Source organism: Malaya genurostris, chromosome 1 (assembly GCF_030247185.1).
Source record: "Malaya genurostris strain Urasoe2022 chromosome 1, Malgen_1.1, whole genome shotgun sequence".
In the NCBI taxonomy this organism is placed as follows: Eukaryota; Metazoa; Arthropoda; class Insecta; order Diptera; family Culicidae; genus Malaya; species Malaya genurostris.
In genome coordinates, this window is record NC_080570.1 from 55,669,470 (window position 1) to 55,690,459 (window position 20,990).

The 20,990-nt window shown below is 38.1% G+C and overlaps 1 protein-coding gene across 7 annotated transcripts in view; it reads left to right on the top strand.

Moving 5' to 3' along the window:
* Nucleotides 1–604: 604 nt before the first annotated feature.
* Nucleotides 605–20,990, top strand: part of LOC131440051 (mpv17-like protein) — a 438,206-nt gene continuing 417,820 nt past the window's right edge. For 4 of the 7 annotated variants that reach the window (XM_058611145.1, XM_058611174.1, XM_058611172.1 and 1 more), the window contains exons 1-2: nt 605–877; nt 10,916–10,947. The gene's annotated coding sequence lies outside the window, so the exon portion shown is untranslated. The remainder of the gene's footprint in view (nt 878–10,915; nt 10,948–20,990) is intronic. The other 3 variants (XM_058611156.1, XM_058611163.1, XM_058611167.1) reach the window with 2 other exon arrangements.

Sequence of the window (20,990 nt, forward strand, 5' to 3'; positions counted from 1 at the left end):
CAACTCGTGATATTCGCGATCGATAACTTATCACGAAATGTTCACGTCCAAAACAAAAAAAAACAGCTAGTAGTTTGAGTGCATGATAAAACAACGAATACCCATCTATATTCATAATAACATGTTGTATGTCACCTGTGTACGACTTAGGAGATCATGCATACAACACGTGTGCAATCAAAAGGCGAAATCAAAAGAATACTTTAGTTAGTTTCTGGCCGAAAATAAAAATTTCACTGTCGTAATGTGTTCGAAACATTTCATAATTCCCTAATGTGTTGTAGTAGAGTAGCTCTCCGCCAATTCTGTCAAAGAGACAGGTGAAAGAGAGACCGGTTGCACCCAAGTTGATCGCAAACTGATGATAAAATTTCTCCGTGCATCTTATAATACATTCATGCCGTTCAAACAAACCTGACAGAAGTATGATCTCTGTTGCCAAATATTCGTGCAACAGGGGATGCACTTGATCAAGCTCAAAAACACATTCGCCAACTATTGAATCTTAGCAATGTGTTCGTGAAGTAGTTTCAGTGGCAGTTTCATAACTACCCGGTAGTTTTTTGCTTTTTTTCTTGTCATGTATTAACCACACACCTTTGCCCTAATGCTTTGCCATATTAGTACTGATTTTAGCGTTCGTTCGGAAACTCGTACCTTAACTGTTCCGAGTTGTCGCCTTTTTCTACCTCGAATTCAAATTACGGAAGTGTCACTAACGTAAATTAAAGCGATTATACACAAGTTTTCGATACGTTGTTGTTGGTGATGGTGATGGTAGTTTGAATTTTTCGATCTGTTGGTGCGTGTGTTCTGTGCAACGGCTTATCGGTTCGTGTCGGATGTGCAGTGCTAAACGCCAATTTATGCCTAGTAAGTAAGTATCCATCATCAGCTACCATCACATCACACCAATTCGATTGCATGACAAACAACACCGTGATCATCTGATTCGCATGCACAACGGAAATGTCGCCTCATTACGAGAGGATTTCATTTGCACGAATACCTACCTACATTAGATTATAAAGTATGCAACAAAGTCCAACAGACTAACCCCTCACCCACGGCCCGAACTCCACTCGTTCGTCTGTTGCAATGAACTGAACGAGAACACTGAAGCTGCAATCAATGTCGTATGTCGTGACATTAGAGGCACATTACAGCTGAGCAGAGCAGACGGTCGGTCGGTCGGTCCTGGCCCGATGGATGGACACCGGCGTAAGACCGTGACAGGGCACCGACGCTGCTCGGGCTGCAGCAAACCGTAGGTAGTGTGTATGCAGTTTTCAATTTGAAAATTGCACACTTCCTTTCACACGTACTCATTTCGGTTGGGTTGAGATCATTTGCATTTGCAGCAGGTGAGACATGCGGAGGGCAGTGGCAATCTCCCTAGGAATGCTGCACGGGTTTGATATTGTTTCATTTCTAAATAAGCTTCTGACATCAATCACCGAACGTGATGTGCATCCTGACGTTAGTTTTTTTGTAAATGTTGTGTCATCACTTGAAAATGATGAGTGAGATAAATGCTTTTAACACACAAATACGAATGCAACAATGTTTATTTGATAAATTTGGAAAACCGAATTTCATTTTGTGACATTGGTAGAACGCTTCTCGTGCAAGACGAAGAGCTCATATTCTCTGCAATCCTTTGCATTACTTCCATTTATACTCGCTTTATGATCTCAATTTGGTAACAATGGCTTAATGTCATCACATAACTCTCGCGATTCAAGCTCAGACGAAACCAGTACCCGGCGCGAAAACTAACATCCGTCCCCCCAATCCGTGGTGGGACAAAGAGTGCTCAAAATTAAACGCGGAGAGCGCTTCATCATTTATCGAGTTTAGGAAAAACGGAAAACCTGATAATTTTAGAAACTACGCGGCATTAGACGCTAAAATGAAAAGCTTGATTAAAGCGAAGAAAAGCGGTTATTGGCGTCGATTTGTAGACGGATTATCGAGAGAAACATCAATGAGCACTCTTTGGAACACAGCCCGACGAATGCTCAACAAAAAAACCACAAACGAAAGCGAGGAATATTCTAACCGCTGGATATTCGATTTCGCTAAAAAAAATATGTCCTGACTCTGTTCCGGAACAGACGATCATGCGCGTCGCCTCATCTAACAGAAACGAAACACCTTTTTCGATGGTCGAGTTCTCACTTGCGCTTTTATCGTGTAACAATAAAGCTCCGGGGTTGGAAAAAATCAAATTCAACTTGTTGAAAAATTTGCCTGACTCTGCCAAAAGGCGCTTATTGAATTTATTCAATAGGCTTCTTGAGGATAATATTGTCCCACATGACTGGAGACAAGTAAGAGTTATCGCCATTCAAAAACCAGGGAAACGAGCTTCCGATCACAATTCGTATCGGCCGATTGCTATGCTTTCCTGAAATTGTTCGAAAAAATGATTCTGTTTCGTCTAGACAATTGGGTGCCTAAGAGATTTTACAAAAGCGACACCATTCCGCATTCCCAGAAGAATGCAGGACCATTTATTCCTGAATATGAACTTGAATTAATTTAACACTTTAGAAGACAAAAATACCTTATTTTCATATATAGCTAATGAATGACTTACATGATACGAGTATTTTTCAATGAAAAAAACCCATATTCGAACAAAATTAAAAAAAAAATTAAAAAAATATCTCCTCCGCCTTTTTTTCATAAACATGCTCTAAAATATTTTTTGTCAAATACAAGAAACGTTTTTTTTCGTTTGCCTCAATGTTAGATATAGCAGTTTAAAAAAAACTGTTTTTGAACTAGTTATGCTCATAACTTCGGTTCAGAAAACGCTACCTGAATGCGCCAGTCATTAAAAATTGGTTTTGACTAACTCTAAAAGATGTTCAAAGATACCTAAATACGAAAAGAGAAAAATATAAATGATTGAGCAAAAAATCTGATTTTTTGAGGAACACCCTAAGTTGCTCTTTAAAAATAGCTGTAACACTAAAACCGTTGCAGATACTACTATGGTGTCCTCAGCAAAGCTGCTCGATATAAGTTTATCTACAATTTTGCCGAAGAATGCAGTCCTCTATCTCAACACATCCGGAAAATGAGTTTTTGATCACCTTAATAATAAGAGCCATCCTAATACCATGTACATCGACATATCTTCACTGATCATTTGTTTTGAAGACATCATAGCTCTATAGTAACACATGGATCACTAATGGAGACTAACAATGGAAATCACATTTTTTTTGCAAATTTTTTTTTTATTCATCAACATAATCACCTTTTAGGGTGATACAATGGTTCCAACGTTTTCCCAATTTTTCAATACCATGTTTATAAAAAAAATTATCTTTCGCTTCAAAATAAGCTTCAGTTTCAGCGATGACCTCCTCATTTGAGCCAAATCTTTTTCCCTGGAGCATTTTTTTTAAGATCAGCAAAGAGCCAGTAGTCACTGGGGGCTAAATCTGGCGAGTATGGGGGGTGGGGAAGCAGATCAAAGCCCAATTAGTTCAATTTCGCCATTGTTTTTATCGACTTGTGGCAGGGTGCATTGTCTTGATGAAAAGGGATTTTTTTTCTCTGCATGTGCGGTCGTTTTTTTTTTTGCGATTTCCTCCTTCAAACGCACCAGTAAGTCAATATAATAATCACTATTGATCGATTTACTTTTTTCGAGGTAGTCAATAAAAATCACGCCATGCGTATCCAAAAAAACTGACGCCATGACTTCGCCAGCTGACTGGATTTTTTTTTTCTCTGCATGTGCGGTCGTTTTTTTTGCGATTTCCTCCTTCAAACGCACCAGTAAGTCAATATAATAATCACTGTTGATCGATTTACCTTTTTCGAGGTAGTCAATGAAAATCACGCCATGCGTATCCCAAAAAACTGACGCCATGACTTTGCCAGCTGACTGCTGCGTTTTCGGACGCTTCGGAAGGTTTTCGCCAGCTGTGCGCCACTCAGATGACTGCCGCTTCGACTCTGGAGTGTAGTGATGTATCCATGTTTCGTCCATGGTCACGTAACGACGCAAGAAATCTTTTTTGTTGCGAGTAAATAGCGATAAACTGCTTTCTGAATCATCGACTCGTTGCTGTTTTTGTTCCATCGAAAGCAATCGCGGCATCCACTTGGAAAAAACCTTTTTCATGCTCAATTTTTCATGAAGGATAGTAAATACACTACCATATGATATCTGTGTCATCTCAGCAATCTCACGGAGCTTCACTTTACGATCTTTCATTATAATTTTTGTCACTTCACTCACATTTTCCGGTGTAACGGCTTCCACAGGTCTACCCGAGCGTTCCGCGTCATTTGTGTCGGTACGACCACGTTTAAACTCGGCGAACCACCGACAAATCGTTGCTTTTGATGGATAAGAGTCCGGATAACATTTTTCAATCCATTATTTCGCTTGCACGGTGTTTTTACCCATTAAAAAACAATGTTTTATCAAAACACGAAACTCGGTTTTTTCCATTTTTTAAACAAACTACAAAACGACTTTACTCCAACCTCGGTAACTCAGCTGTTTCTGGTCGGATCGACTTAAAATTTTGACCCGTTCCAAGCAAAGGTTAGTACTCTAGAAAGACGTGGTTACTGGTTTACTACGAGCGCCATCTCTGCTTTAGTCTCGGGACTTATTGGTCCATGTGTTATACTACTTTTCATATGAATCTGAGTTTGTAGAAAACGGTTTAGCCATCTCCGAGAAAATTGAGTGAAATTATTTGTCACGCACGCATTTGCTGATCTCGACAAACTGAGTCGTATGGTATATGGAAGCCACGATCTTCTAGCATTTATTGCTGTAAGTAGTTTAAATCAATATAATTATGGAATTACTTCCAACTCGAAAATGCTGATATCTTTGCCATCATCTGGTTTACATATGCCATATTCGAAAGATTATGTTGCCAAAAACGAACCGTGCTAAAATCGGTCCGAGGCAAATTGTCATGAAAAAGGATGCTGTACACAGTCTTTTTGGTACTTAGAAACAATTGTATGTAGCAGTATAAAAAATCGTGTTTCACGTTGCTCCCAAGCATTTCTTTGTCATACAGCGCTCAAAACGCCTACTGCTGGAATAGGGGGAAAAGCCGCTTATACAAAAATGACGATATCTCCGTTGAAAATGGACGGATTTTCACAATCTATGGCTTATTGGATAGCTATTACCGTGTAGAATCTAAGTATTGCACCATATTCTGTTTTCAAGGTCAAGTGTGTCAGATACTGCCAAAAAACTGAAAATTTTGACATAAAACTTCGTATAACTCAAAAAGTAAACATCCGATCTCAAAACCATTCAATAGCGTTCTGGGTGACGGGAAGACCTTTAATTTGCAACTAGTTTGGTCAAAATTGGTCCAGCCATCGCTGAGATCTCGACCTCTTAGTTGACAACACACACATACACACACGGACATTTGCTCAGTTCGTCGAGCTGAATCGATTGGTATATGTCATTCGACCCTCCGGGCCTCGGAAAAAATTTTCTAAGGTTTGAGCGAATTCTATACCTATTTTTTATATATATAAAAAAAGGTAACAAGCCTTTTCAGTCCACTTAGTGGAATTTTCATATGTATTGAAAAAATCGACTTTTTGGGACTTAGAAAAAATGTTAAAGTCCCAGAAAGTTGATTTTTTCAAAAATAAATTTTTTTGAGATGACACTAAATCTCGACGTTTCATGCAGTTTTGAGACTTTTGGCATCGAAACAAATTTTCGGTTTTGGAAATTTCAAGTACTCCCCCCTATGGTGCTTTTTCAAGATCGAAAATTGTCAAACCCTTCACCACCGGGCAGCACCCCTAACGCATGTCCGATTTAGCTCAAATTTTGCATGAGGGTTCTTTTTGAGGTGCTTAAACTTTTGAGCACTAGAGCTTTACGAAAATAGAAGTCATCCCAAAATTTTAGCACACTTATATATAAAAGCGGTAAAAATCAACGTGGTTGGTCGGTTACGTCACATATACCAACATATATCTGGAACCAAAAGTCACAGCCATTTGGTCTTCGAACTTGATCAATACTCCGATAGTAGCTTTCAAACGAGTCTAAGTTTGTTAAAATCGGTTCAGCCATCTGCGAGAATCTTGCGCGGTAAAAATACAACGCGTTTTGTCAGTTACGTAACTTATACAATCATATCTCTGGAACAAAAAGTCACAGCCATTTGATCTTCGAACTTGATCAATGGCCCGACAGTAGCTTTCAAACGAGCCTAAGTTTGTTAAAATCGGTTCAACCATCTCTGAGAAAATTGAGCGGTAAAAATATCTTCGAAAAGTGCACATACACACACACAGACATTTTCCGATCTCGTCGAACTGAGTCGAATGGTATATAACACTATGGGTCTCCGAGGCTCCGTTCGAAAGTCGGTTTTTTCTAATACCTTTCTATAGAGAAAGGCAAATGACATCCGAAATCTGACGTCACAAGCTCTCAGAGACAGTTACGAATGGAATCGTTCTGCCAACTGAACTACTGTGGATGTGATGATACCCATTTCACAGCGATCACATGATTTGCTTAGAGTGAATTCAAGATATATGGATATATTTGATGAGTAGTCATCCTACTGTCAAGCAGATAAAGAACGTTCAACTGTGAAATGTAGCGGAATGCGAAAATCGCGTTTTTGATCAATTATTCAAAAACTAGACCGATTTTTGAAAAACCAAAAACACTTAAGTTTTCGAAATCAAATTTATCATAACTAAGTATTCTTAGAATTTTGAAATTTTGCTTTGCCGAGCCGTAATTGGTTTTTGAAATGTATAAACGGTCACTGTTCCGTCCCACGGGGATGATTTTAGAACTGAAAAGTAGTGTTTGTAGCAGAATTTCACAAAGAATCTGAAAATGCAACTCAAAATTATAAAATTTTAGCTAAAACAAACGAAAATTGAGAAAGTTTATATAAACTTTCTTGCATTTTTTTTATTGCTTGCGCGCTGCTGTTTCGTATTGAGGTGGTGTGAGAAATGCACGGTGGCATTATATCGTGAGCAAAAATACATATAAAATTATGACGCGAATTCATGCAGCATTGGGTTTTGTGTTAAAATAGAAACGAGTTGAATACAATAAAATGGGTATTATAAGAAATTGTTTATTTTCTAAGTAACTGTCATTTATAATGCTAATAATGTCCAATTCTGTTGAGTTCAATGCATTGATGTTGCTGAAGCAATAAAGCCTGGCTGTGTGATATCGTATAACAGGTATTATTTTAGATTGTAGCAAGCTACTGAATGAAATGAATACAAGCCAAGTATTATCGTTCATTAACATGATATACAAACAACATCCGCCCGATTCTCTCGATCCCCGTCCCTATTCACCATCTTCATTGGAATTAACAAGATCTTTTTTTTTTGTCACTAACTTTTTCGTTCCCCTTTCCCTGTTTTTTCACCATCTCGATGGCAACTAATTAGATCTCTGTCGTTTTCAAACATTTTGTTCCCACACCCCTTTTTTACCCCGTTTCCCACAATATTTACTTCTTTTTTTCATTCTCTTCCGTAACATCACCATCACCGGAAGACCGCTCCAGTCAATGACCAGCATGCGGGCCACCCGCCGGGTCTTCGTAGCCTGGGGGTGTTTCCCGCGGACCCTCACGGACCGAAGAATGCGGCCAACATAGAAAATTACCATCGCCATCTGGAATCATCTCATCCTAAATTCAATTCACCGGCCACTACCGATCGCCAGATACTATATTACATAATGATACTACTCTAGTTTTAAGTTAGACGATAATTAAGATTAGTAAATACCCTTGGCATCTTAGAGCTTAAGCAGTGTGCCTTAATATTATATTATATTATTGAATAAAAAAAAAAAACTACGAAATAATTTTATATTCAATTTCGATCCCCAAATATGTGCTTGAGAAAAGATTCACTAAATAATTTTAACTGCATGGTATGATGAACTATTAGTTATAATTGGAATGTATTAAAAATGTAATCTATGAAATTATTATTTGATGATTTCTGGCACCGGAGGCCAGAGGCTGTTTGGTCTTCGGTTCGTTATCGTTGAAACAGACATTTCTAGACTATATAATTCCGAAAGTCGCTTCCGGAAAAAAGTTAATGGTAGTTTATGGTACTATAAAGTTTTTTCATTTCAATCTAAGTTCTCACAACCCAAGCTGGTGATGTCCGAGAAAATGTGCCGCCTTTTATTATTGCACACACATGAGTCGGCCTCTTTGGCTTGGTTTGAAATTTCTTCGGCTGTGTATGTGAATATTTCATCATACCGGTTGCACAAACTATGCTTTGAGTGCAAGTGTTAGTAGATCAGGGCAGCTTTTACACAGGCCCCGGGTCAATCGACCAAAAAAATAAATTAAATGATATAACCGGGACCTTTTTTGCTCTCATCACTTGTTCTCGGGGGTCCTCACACAAATATTGCTTGAGCCCGGACCCATTGAAACGTGAAAGCGGCCCTGTAGTAGATGGATTTTTATTCTTGAAACAAGACGCATAAAAGTAAACAGACAGTTCGTCATTTCGTATTCAGCAATTCAGTTGGTCAATACATATACATATAACCTCATGTTAGTCACTCATAATTACTCATGATTTATAGCTCTAGTGTAAGAGTAATCACTAACAATAAGGATTGAATTAGGATATATTCAAAGTGTGAAGAATTCAAAAATCCATTACGTCCAGTCTTTTTTACAAGCCAATATAACGAGAGCTAAGCCCACTGCGCTCAATCATTGAAAAAAGTTCTTGTTTCCATGTGTCCGTTTTTCGTGGTATGCTTTGTGCGACGGTTCGTTCAACTGAAGCGGATGAAATTTTGCGCGCATTTTATGACGCTACATTTCACCTTAAGGTAGCGCTTCGCCGTGGTCAGGTCGAAGCAAGACATCTCACTGCTTCCTCTTGCTTTGTCGCCGAAATTTCACCCTAAATTGCAAATTTCTAAAATACTAACCCGATTCACGAAAAATCAAAAACATACGATTGTAGGTAAATGATTTTACTATGCATTTGGCGAAAAATATCAGTTAGAAAGCTTTTATTTCGCGAGATTTCGTGCGAGTTTTGTTAAAATTTGGTTTTCTTTTTTCCTTTTCTCGCTATAAACAACTCGCATATGTAGGGATGTGCTACGTTTTCAACAAAGCGTCAAATCTAGTAGCGATGAAAATCTTTACTGATTTCTGGTTCTACTGAAACATGAATAGAAATTATTTTACAAAGTAGTAACACTTACTTACATTTTCTACTCATCTATATTCAACGTTTGCGTAGAGAGAACGGACAACGAAAACAAAAGAAATGTTGTTAGCGTCTACCGCATGTAGCATTTTGCACACCCCAATGCATGCGTTGACATTGTGTGCGTGCGAAAGAATAAGGAAAAACTAATTTATTTTTATAACTCGCACGAAATCTTTCGATAAAAATGTTTATCAGGCACAATTTATATACGAATCGATAGAAAAATTAATTATCTAGAATCGTATGTTCTTGGAATTTCCGTTTTCTTCCCCGTTTTCTCACAATTTTGGGTAAAGTGCGTGAAACCCCGGGATAGACAGCGAACTCCCGTGACCACGGCGAAGCGCTACCTTAAGGTCTGAGGACAGAGGGTCACGTGTTGAGTTTTAAATCGACCACGTGGCTCGCTCAATTCCCTTTGCGCATCGCATTTCTCTTGTACTCTCTCGTATATGAGCAAACTGTACCGGGTTGCCAGCATACATTTTAATATTTTGATGAGAAGTTTTATCACATTAATCTATCGTATGGGTTGGACATTGCATGGATTCCAATGAACAATGAGAAAATATTCAACTTTCACAAAGATTGAATGTCTGTGTGTTTGGTAGCCTTGTCGAACCAATTTTATTTATTTCTCCTTTTGCTGAATGCTATCAGGAAACCAAAGCGAAAAAAAAAATGGCGGATGCATTGAAACTGACTCTGTTTCGCTGAAAAATACAAGACTTTATTTTTACCGCGATAACATATATGTTTTTATGTACCAATCGCATCTAAACTAAATTATCTAGACTTTGCCACGGTAGATTTATGATACAAGCCTTCAAAGCCGAGATATTCGATGAACAAATAGAGGTATTCATTTCCGAGCGTTCCAATGTTCAGCAGTTCTTCAGTCAGAAAAAAAATACAACACGACCGCTAAACTCAATGAATGATTCTAAAAATTTCACAGAATATTCTCAACTAAATTTCGAAGACATTGTCTGGTGGGTTTTTCTATATTCTGCACCGTTTCCAAGAAAATTTAATTTGAAACGGAAAAATAGCAAAAAAACTACCACTTTACGGTACTGTCCTCAGCCCTTAAAGAAGGCTATCGTGTTGTTGAAATGTTGTATTAGTTTCAAAGTACTCTTATCTAAGCAACTCTCATTGATGTATTAACAGGAAACATGATAAAAACAGGGAGCCATTCGACCAAATCATCATCAAATTGCAACGCAACGAACAGATTTTCAATGCTAGGCTCGATAGTACGGTTTTTGGACTGAACCTATTGCCACTGAACTACTTTCATCAAACTAACCGTTTGGAATAACTCATCTAACCGAACAGCGTTACTGAATGTGCTCGGAAAATTGTCGACGAAAAAGGCATCTCAGGGTCGCGCCGCCACAGTCTGACTGACCGATGAGCACATGCATCATAAATTTTTAATGAAACTAATCATAATAATACTAATAATAAACTATAGCGAGCATGATGTTTTTCAAGTGTTTTTCTTGTTCGCTTTTTTGCTTCTATCTACCCTGCTTCGGCTGGCCATCGAAAGCTAAGCCGCGGCTGAATGTTGTTAAATAATAAAAGTTATCATAAATTAATAAGTTTTTATTTATTTATTCATTTCCAGCCGGCTAGCATAGGAACGTAGGTTCTGTGCGGGTAAGTGTAGGCGGAGACGGTGAATGGCCAGCCGAAGAAATCGGAAGATAACAATTTAATACTGATTTATAGTAGTTTCAAGCACCTCTTGCGGTCCCATCGGAAAAATTATTACTTCTAGGGTATCATAAGAGTCCGGATAGCTCGAGCAGATAATTTATGCGGGGGCCTCGACTTGAACTTTCATCACAATTGGTGCATGCAAACTTGATTTTGAAATTTGATAGGTAAGATAGTTTGTAGGTCAATTTTCACAAACGTACAGACAAGTACAGGAAACTGTCAAGGTATCTTAGCTCTTGGCTCAGGCTAGACGAAACTCATAACCGATGGAAGGAAGTAGTTTTATACAGATTTACTGAAACACAACAATGAAATATTCAGCAGCCTTCATTCCTTGCATAACCTTACCGATCAGTCGGTGATAGAAAAAAAAACCCTCATTAATGCGAAAAACATAACAAAACAATGCCTTCGTACGCGCAGAAATAGATCAACAACCAGGGCACAGACAAAAATAAATTGTAAAAAATATAAAGAAAAAAATTTCATAACCAGCAACATCACGATCATTCCATTATCATCTGCTGCCCTAGGCTGTGGGGAAGCAAAGCCCAGCGATTGTGTCTGGTCGGTCATGTTTCTCGATATGGCACAAATAGTCTGTGCGAACACACACCCGCCCGTCGCCCCCCTCGGCCGCGCGATTCGCTACCATTTCGCTCGCCTAACGTCTGGTTGGGCTTCGCGGAACTTTGGTGGCTAATAGCAACTGCTCGCTAACAGCCTAATCACACTCACCACACACACACACCCACCCCTTCCATCGCCTTCCCCAGTGTGGTTGGTGGTTGGTGAAGAAGTAAGTGGCTCGGTACCCTAGTCTACCAACAAACAAGCGTCGGTCGCAATCTCCGGGAGAGTAGCGAACGTGTAAATAAATGTGTACACATGCTATTCATTCCATAAATTGCTACGCGCTGGCAGTAATAGTTGTTGATTTTTTGCGTCCCCTCGTCCACTCGTCTGCCTCTTTGGTGTCGTGGTGTTGTTGTTGTTTTCTCGTTGTCTTGTTGGTATTCTTTTTCCCCTCGTACAGATCGCACCACATTCATCGTTCGGTGGGTTCACATTACCGGCGGCTGTGTGAAATCAGTCCACAGTGCCGCCGACGGGCGGCTCAAGTCTGCCGGGGCACTTGTGAAAAAAGCTGTGGATTTGATGATACTCGTTTATCGCAACATTTGTGTAACCATAATTTACGCTGGCCCGGGTGATGGAAGGTGGTGCGAAACAAAAAAATGCCTCAGGAATCATAAAAGCACCCTTGATATGTTCAAAATTAGCAAACGCAATTGTTTCTTACGATTTTTTTTGCATGTTCTAACTGTTTAGGATTTCAAGATCTCTTTGCTTTGCAGAAAAATGTAGGTTTATCATTTTTTATATCACGAACAGCTAGTGTTACCACATGCACGGGCCTCGCCTAACAGTGCCAGGCCTGGAAGGAGCTGCCGGATTGCCGGAGTTACAAAAAAAATCTGCCAGTTCGACTTTTAAAGATTCATATCGTTTCAACGATTCACGCTTAGCTATCGATCAGTATCCAACGGAAAATGTTAGATATTGGGCCGTATGAATAAAATGTAGTAAAGTCTGTTGTTTGTAGTATCTTCTCAAAAATAAAGTCCACAGAGTATAACGCGGTTTGGCTTGAATAAAAAACAAGCTCGAACATGTAGTTAATGCTACTTCCGAATTAAAGCATTTACTGCATACCGTATCGACACAGAACCGGAAAAGCTGGCATGAACATGCACAAAGCAAGAAACGTACTTACCTTATGATCAAAAAAGAACCAGAACTTTTTTAAAAAACGCAAAATTTCAATTTTTAATAAATTTCTTTATTGTCGCCTTCAAGGTATGGCCTTTAGTTCACGCAGCGAATTCTCTTTTATGGTCTCTATGGTCTCAAAACGCGATCCCCCCAATGGCAATTTGATTCTGGGGAAGAGGAAAAAGTCACACGGGGCCATATCTGGAGAGTACGGTGCTTGGTTGATGATATTGGCTGAGTTTTTGGCCAAAAATCATCTCTTTGACCACATCAACACGACGCTGTTTTTGAATGAAATTCAGCTTTTTGGCACCAGCCGAGATGCGACGCGTTTCAAACCCCAAAACATCAGTTAAAATGTGTTCGGCTGATTCATAAGAGATGTCCAACAACACAGCAATATCTCTAGTCGGTACAGAACGATTTTGCAACACGATTTGCTTCGCCGATTCAATGTTTTCTTCAGTAACAGATGTTGTTGGGCGGCCAGGGATCTCATCATGATCCAAGCTTGTACGACCACATTTGAAGCGTTTATACCACTCGTATGCCTGTGTTTTTCCTAGACACGATTCACCAAAGGCCTTTTCTAACATTTTCAACGTTTCGGAACACTTAAATCCATTTGCAACACCAAATTTGAGGCACGCACGTTGTTCTAAATTTTCATCCATAATAAAAATCGCCACACGAAAATTTTTCAACTTCTTTGTATAGACGCCAAATAAAAACTAATCGTACGATATGCGTCAAAATTTGACAGAATGTGTATAAAAGTGTTGCCAACGTTGAGAGAATAAAAGTTTACCGATTGGACAAGCGCGGGAATTTTAAAATGAAAATTCCGGTTCTTTTTTGATCATAAGGTACATCTGCAAAAATGACACTTTTTTAATTTCTGTACTTCACTTTATCAGCAAACACACGAGTAGCAACCTCTAGAGCTATCTACCGAAAACTTGTAGTAAATACTACAGTTTGTAGCATGTTTTGACAGGAACGTGATCCACACGTAGCATTTACTACCGAAATTCAAGCATACTATGTTTTATTCACACGGCCCATTTTGAATTGGAATATGAAACAATGAAATAGTTTAACTCTGAAATATGACTCGAACTTTCTAACTTTCTCCTGGACTTTCTAGATCTCTGGAACTGAACTCATTTTCAGGATCCAGGTTCCAAATTTATCTTTTTATTCGTATAACAAATGTAAACTACAGACAAAAAAAAGGCGGGTGGGTAATGTCAGAGACATAACTGGATGTCGTGAATACGAAAACAACTGACATGCTCCTTAACACTTCCGAATATCAACTAGTTGATCAATTGTATGAATCATACAAGCATTCCCCTTTTTCACATTTTTCGCAAAAACAAAGAAGGCTTCACTTGATCTCGATTACTGTGAATTTCACACAGCGAAAAGTGCACAAATCTATCCAAACTTTTCTAAATTTGCACTAAACTGAAGATATTTACCTTCGATTTGCGAACAACAAATCCTAATAGTTCTTTAGAAAACTTTTGGAGCCGTTAGAACGGCTGATTTTGCGTGATGCTCTCCACCGTTGTTTTATCACCAATGCAAATGACTGGCAGCTGTGACGTAATTGCTCTTGTCGAAAGCGAAACTAGCTGTGCAGACGACACAGGGCGGTCCTAACGGCTATAAAAATAGCCGCATACAGAATTTTAATGTCGATTATTTCATGTCGGATTTGCATTTCATTGAAAGAAACTATCAGGGTGCTCTACGGGATTCATTCCTGCCTTTCAGAAGGACCAAATTGTGGAACTCACTACGATATTAAACACTGTTCGGAACATTTTCCTCGAACGATGTGTTGTACAGCAGAAGATATTTTGTTTTCTGATTGGCTGGTGTTGACATGGGTCAAATGAGACAGGTTTTTCAATAGTGTACTATTGAAATACTTCAATGCTTTTGCTATAAACGTTTAAGTTTAAAAATTTCGATTCTATTGGTAGTTAGATTATAGAAATCCTTTAACAGATCACTGAGCTATGAGCTTTAAAAATACGAGAAAGGCAAACGCGTCTTATGAATTATCCTCTTTGATACTCGTTTATACCAAACATTTCAGAAAAGTTTAATTTTGAATTATTTGAAATTATGTCACAAAACTGAAAATTTTATCATAAAATTGTGATCATATTTCCGATGGCATGTAGCAAAAATTATGTTGATTCGTTAGATACAACAATAGATATTCACGATCAAAAACTTATCACTCTCTCAGAGTGTAAATTTTTAAGTCGTACTCACGACAAAAAGTTCATTTGGTTTCTTATATGCTTCTACGATTTGGTTTCAATTTTTCTTCTATTTGTTTCCTGGATTTTTGTCAGTTTTCGTTAAAAAATCGCATCATTTTATTAACAGGATTATTTTTGGCGTTCTTCGAGTGTTTCTAAGTTTATGAGCATACAACGCGCTTTATATGATGGAAGAGTAAATGTAGTCCATTTTAGTCTACGAAGCGCATACAGTAGAACTTGGTTTTGGACAGATTCGATGCGTTCTTCGTGTACGAAGGTACATGGGTTCCATACTATGCAGCAGTATTCCAAAATTGGCCTGACATAAGTTGTATATAATAATTTTACTGTGTGAGGGTCCTGAAAATTATGACTGAAACGTTTAATGAAGCCTAACATACTATTTGCTTCATTGACGATTGTATTAAAATGCTCCACGAAAGTAAGTTTTGAGTCTAAAATTACGCCTAGGTCTCTAATAGTTTTACATTTTTCTACAGGTTGGTTGGTTGTTGTTGAATACGTTAATTTCATATTGGAATACTTCAGCATCTACAGCATTTTTTATTTCCATAAAGAGCTTCATGTCGTATGCATATGCAAAAACTTTTACATGTTTGAGTAAGAAGGAAATGTCGTTTACGTACAAGATAAAAAGAAGAGAGCCTAAATGTGAACCTTGAGGAACACCTGAAGTGACATTCGTTGATTTGTAGTATGTGTTTTGATAGCGTGCAATTAATTTACGTTTTGTGAGATGTGATTCAAGCCATTCCAAAAGTTTTTGTTCAATGCCATAATTTTTAAACTTTGAATAGTAATAATGGTATGTCAATTCTGTCGAAAGCTTTGCTGAGGTCAGCATAAAGAGTTTCTACATAGTTTCCATTGTACATAGCTTCCAAAGTGAATGTAAATAATTCCAAAAACATTTGTTGAAGTAGAACGACCTTTGAAAAAGCCATGTTGTTTTGGAGTTATGTAATTTTTTACTTGTTGAAATTTTTTAGCATTGATGATTTTTTCAAACAAGTTCGGAATGCACGAGATAATGGTAATTCGTCGATAACTACGTATGTCTGATTTTTAGTCTGATTTACAGTTTGGAACTAAGGTACTAAGATAATGGTGTTGTGAGTTCAGTTTCTAATTGTTTCATAAATATTGGGGTTATTCCGTCATTTCCAGGTCCCTTTGCTGCGTTGAGGTTTTCAAGTGCAGTGAATATTTCTTACTTTGATAATTGATTGACACTAATGTTATTTCATTAGAAAGCTGTGGAAAAACTACAACAAACTTGTAGTAGGTAATGTTAGAGACATAACCGCGCGGCTGACGTAGGACTGCTATCGACAAGGAGCAGATCACTTTAAAAATGCACATTTATTTTGGTTAAATCTCATAGGATCTTTGTAAAATGCTTTGGATACTAAAAAAAAACGAATGTTAGCACTTCTCCAACTTTCAAGGCAGTTGATAATTTTTTCCACGAGCAAAACTCCGAAACAATCGGTTGCCTCTCGTTCGGCGAACGGAGCACAAAATAAATCTGCCACTTGCTGATGTCGGATTGACATACTTTTTAAAATAAATAATCAAAATGTTGCATGGAATTCAAATCTGGCATTCAGAAGGGCCAAATTGTGAAATTCTCTACTATATTGAACACTGTTTGGAACATTTCTCTCGAACGAATTTCGCACAGTTAAAAGTGCAAGAAGCTAATCAAATTATTCTGGATTTGCACTAAACTGATGATTTTGACCATTCATTTAGAGCCATAAGAACGGCTGATTTTGTATAATGTTCTCCATCGTTGTCCACTTTCCGTTCTCTTTTCCTTCAATGGAAACGAACACAAGCTGTATGACGCAACCGCTCTTGTTTGAAGCGAAGCTCACACTGCGAACGTTCAACCTGTTTGACACTTACCATGAAATTCATATCGAACATTTAGGCACCGTTGATCACCAATCGATTGAATATTGTTTCAATTAAACTATTTAACAGGAAACTCTATCATATTTACTAAAAATCTCAAGAAATTTTACTTTCAGCTAAAATTTCAAGAGTCAAATAGTTGATATAGTTTATATTTACCAAAAATCTAAAAAAATCGATATTTTCACAGAAGTTTTCAAAATTCAAGAAGTCTTAGGCACTTACGTGGATTTGACGTAAGTGCACGTCTAAAAAAATTTGCTTACCAACTCAATACGCAAGTCTTATATTTACATCAAAATCTCAAAAAATCAACATGGAAGTTTTCGATTTTAATATATTAGAAAATGTAAAACAAACATCTATGATCTTTTATGTGGATTTATTATTTACTGGTATAAGCTAAAATTTGTAGAAAATTTCATTGAACTCGATTGAACTCCGAAACTGGCTAGAGCGTTGCACTGGATGATTTCTAAGATTTGAGACGAAGAGATTCTACCGCAGAAATGGAATGCCGCCTAAAAGAACCCTCTCAAATCCTTTGCCGTCTTCTTTTCAATATGAGTTTATTTTCAAATCCAATCGGTTAGTGTACAAAAATGTTTAGCTGTATTTAGCATTCTTCAAATACTTCTAATATTCTAAAATTTCTGTGAAAATATCGAATTTTTTGTGACATTTTCAGTAAAGTTGAAATCGATTTCTTCTAAAACATATAGCTAAACGAATCAAATGCAATCTATTGGCATATAAAAATGCATATGTAGTCGCTTTGAATTTAAAGATTCGTCGAAAATACGAAGTTTTGGATAATTTATACTTGGACTTTTCGGTATTCCATAGTTTTAAATTGATTTTGTTCCGAATGAATTTATCTTTCTAATGGTAAAAAAAAATTTGAATTCGGTCCAAAAATGGCTGTTTTCGTAATAAACGTGGTACTAACAACAATCTTACAACTTTTTCCATTCGATTCGGGAAATAATAGAGAAAATACTCTAACAGGAAAAAAGTTATCAAGAAAACAAATCTGGAATAATTTCGTTACATTTTCGTGTTGCGAAATTTTGAAAATACACCCAGGTGAGCATAGTAAAGGAAGACGTAGTCCTACGTCAGAAAATGGTTCACCTGCAGAAGTACACACGGTACGAATTACAATAATTTCGATGGAAGAAAACATCAAAAAGTTTTTTAATAATGAATGTAGCTGTACTAATTAATTTGATAATATGATGAATCCTATTCTACACGTTGGCTACTCCAGCAAGTAATCTCTGATCGAAAAGGTGTTTGAATACATTGATAATATGAAGGCATGTAAGATAGATTACTTCCTGAGGAATGAAATTATTATTTCCACCACCGTACGTTTTCGATAGTAATGATTCTCGCAATACTGTTTCATCGTCTAACTTTCTTCCATTATGTCTTCCGCTGAGTATCTATAAACAGTTAGATTAAGTTGCTGACGTTGGTTTAGCTTAGCTTTTTTAGAGACAGATTATAATTACAGGTCCATACAAATCAATCTCAAATGCTATTGTTCTAAGATTTCAACGTTGAATGTGTCATGTTTGAAGTATTTAAACGTAGAGGTAATTTTGGGTGTTGTTTGGGTCATTCGGTTTAATCTATTGGTTTTTATTGAAAAAGTGCAAACACCATTTCTAGTCTGGGATCGTCATTTTTCGAAGGTGTTAAATCAAACAACGTGCACCGCAAGCGCGAATTGCCCTCACGTAACAGCAGAAATATGATTTCACTCTCGAAAACTTAGACAGCTTCCTCTGCTCTGATCATCAGACCTGACAACGTGGCAAAAATGGATTTTGGCTCTTCTCATACAGTCTACGTGTCGAACGATTCGCCTGTTTAGTAACACCTGCATAAATCCGCAGACGCTCTATTATTCATTATGGTTTCCATTGAAATCTGGCATTCGTTTCGAAACGAATTCTGTTTCATATTTGTCCGGTTCCAACAAAACACGACTCGTAGCAATTCGAGAGAAAAAAAATTATATATATAAAAGAAAGCAAACATCCACGAGACCTCCAAGCGAGTAACACTTACTGACATAGTCAGGAGGGCACCAGAGGATATACATAAAAAAAAATACTTGCTCCGGCGTTATTTTGAAATTTAATTAGTGCTGTTGCTCGAAAACTCGACGCTTCTGGTTAATGTAATTTAGTCATTTTCCCGGTAAACTGAAGTCTCATGTTCGTGTTGTTTGACACGGTCGAAGTCGTTGTCGTCGTCATCGTCATCATCGTCATCATCATCCTGTTGGTTGGCTGCGACACGTTGCTGTTGTTGTCACAGCTCATATAAAAGCATTAGTGCTTAGAGCATATGGACGGTTATGGCCCTGTCGGTTGGTCGGTTGGTCGGTCTCGAGCCACATACGGCTTTTTAGCTAACCCATACGGGCCTGCCGATGCCATTTCGGTATTCCGTACCGGGAGAATTATAAGCTCGTTCACGTAGGTAAGAGATGACAAACGTGCAGCAGAATTAGCACATGTACAAAAGCGTTTTTGTCCGGCCATGAGATTCTACGCCATGACCGAACGAAGCTGGAGGACCTTCGACTAGGTGAGGATGAGGATGCATTAGGTAAATTGTGTTTCACAATAATTCGACCAAACTTATGGATGCGCTGCAGTGTTGCAGCACGAGGAGCTTTTGAATAAATCCGCCCCGGTAAATTGTGGCATTTGATTTGAGTGTTGAAACTATGCCAGACGTGGCTCTTCATGAGCAAATAGATAAAGAAAAAGCGTTCATTGGATGGCGAAAAAAAAACATCCAAAATTAAATTGTCTTTGACACCGCTCAGAACGTTGTGACACCCGATACCCAATTCCGAGGTATGTGAGCAAATAACTTTCCAACACGTAATTCACATAAAACACCAATTCAAACTTCCTGATCGATGAGTCAAAATTTCAATTCTGGCTCGGTTTGACATCCAACTAGACTACGTTGTTGGCACTACTAACGAACTTCCCACCCGAACCGATCCGACAAATGACACCATTCGCGTATTTCGGGCGTCGAAATCATTTGGATCGAATTTCAGCCGCCGCCGCCAGCCACCAACAACCGAAGCACATTTGCTTTTGGGTTTGACTCGGCTTGTCAATCTGTATGTAAATTTTTAACATTTCTATACGTAATTTTAAAATCAACTTTCATTTGTTTCTTTGTTGGTGGGTTCGTATTTCTGCATACCCCGGCGAAACTTTCTGCCAGGGAATGCTGAATATTCATGACATTTGCCGTTCCGTGCGGCGCGGATATTTTTCGACGGATGAATTGCGCGTTAACTGACTTTATTCGGTAGGGGGTAGGGGGTTCGACTGGGAAATGGAATCCGGCAATGGGATGGCCGTGTAATGATAATTGGTTTCACGCACAAAAGAACGGCATCAAAACGTGACATTTGCTTGCGCAGGGACCGCACTAATTGAATACGCTTTGACGGCGACTAGTGCCTGTGGCTTTGTGTCAAATTGAATTACAGTACGGTTATTGTGGGACAATGTTGACACTATCAATTGTGACTGATGTGAAATTGCAAGGACGCTGGAAAGACAGTTAATCGAATCAGAAAAGTTTACATAAATATATTTTGTTTTGAAGACCAATCGTCGCCATGTGCTCGGTTCAATTTTGTGTGTCAATTGTTGCAGGGCGAATCAGGGGTGGATTTCCTCGAACATGTCTGTAGAATTAGAAATACCTTCTCATAACCACCGTTGCTCTGTGGATAAGACGACGTTGCCTTCATTTCTCAAATATGTTTACTTAATAAGCTTCGCTGTGTACGCTCAATTAATTTAAAGGCATTATTTTGAGATTTTTAAAACTGAGAAGGCTTAATTTTGTGATACATTTTCATGCAGCCTTCATTTAAAAACGTGAAAGCTAAACTGGAAAGTGACTGACAAATGACAGCCCAACAGC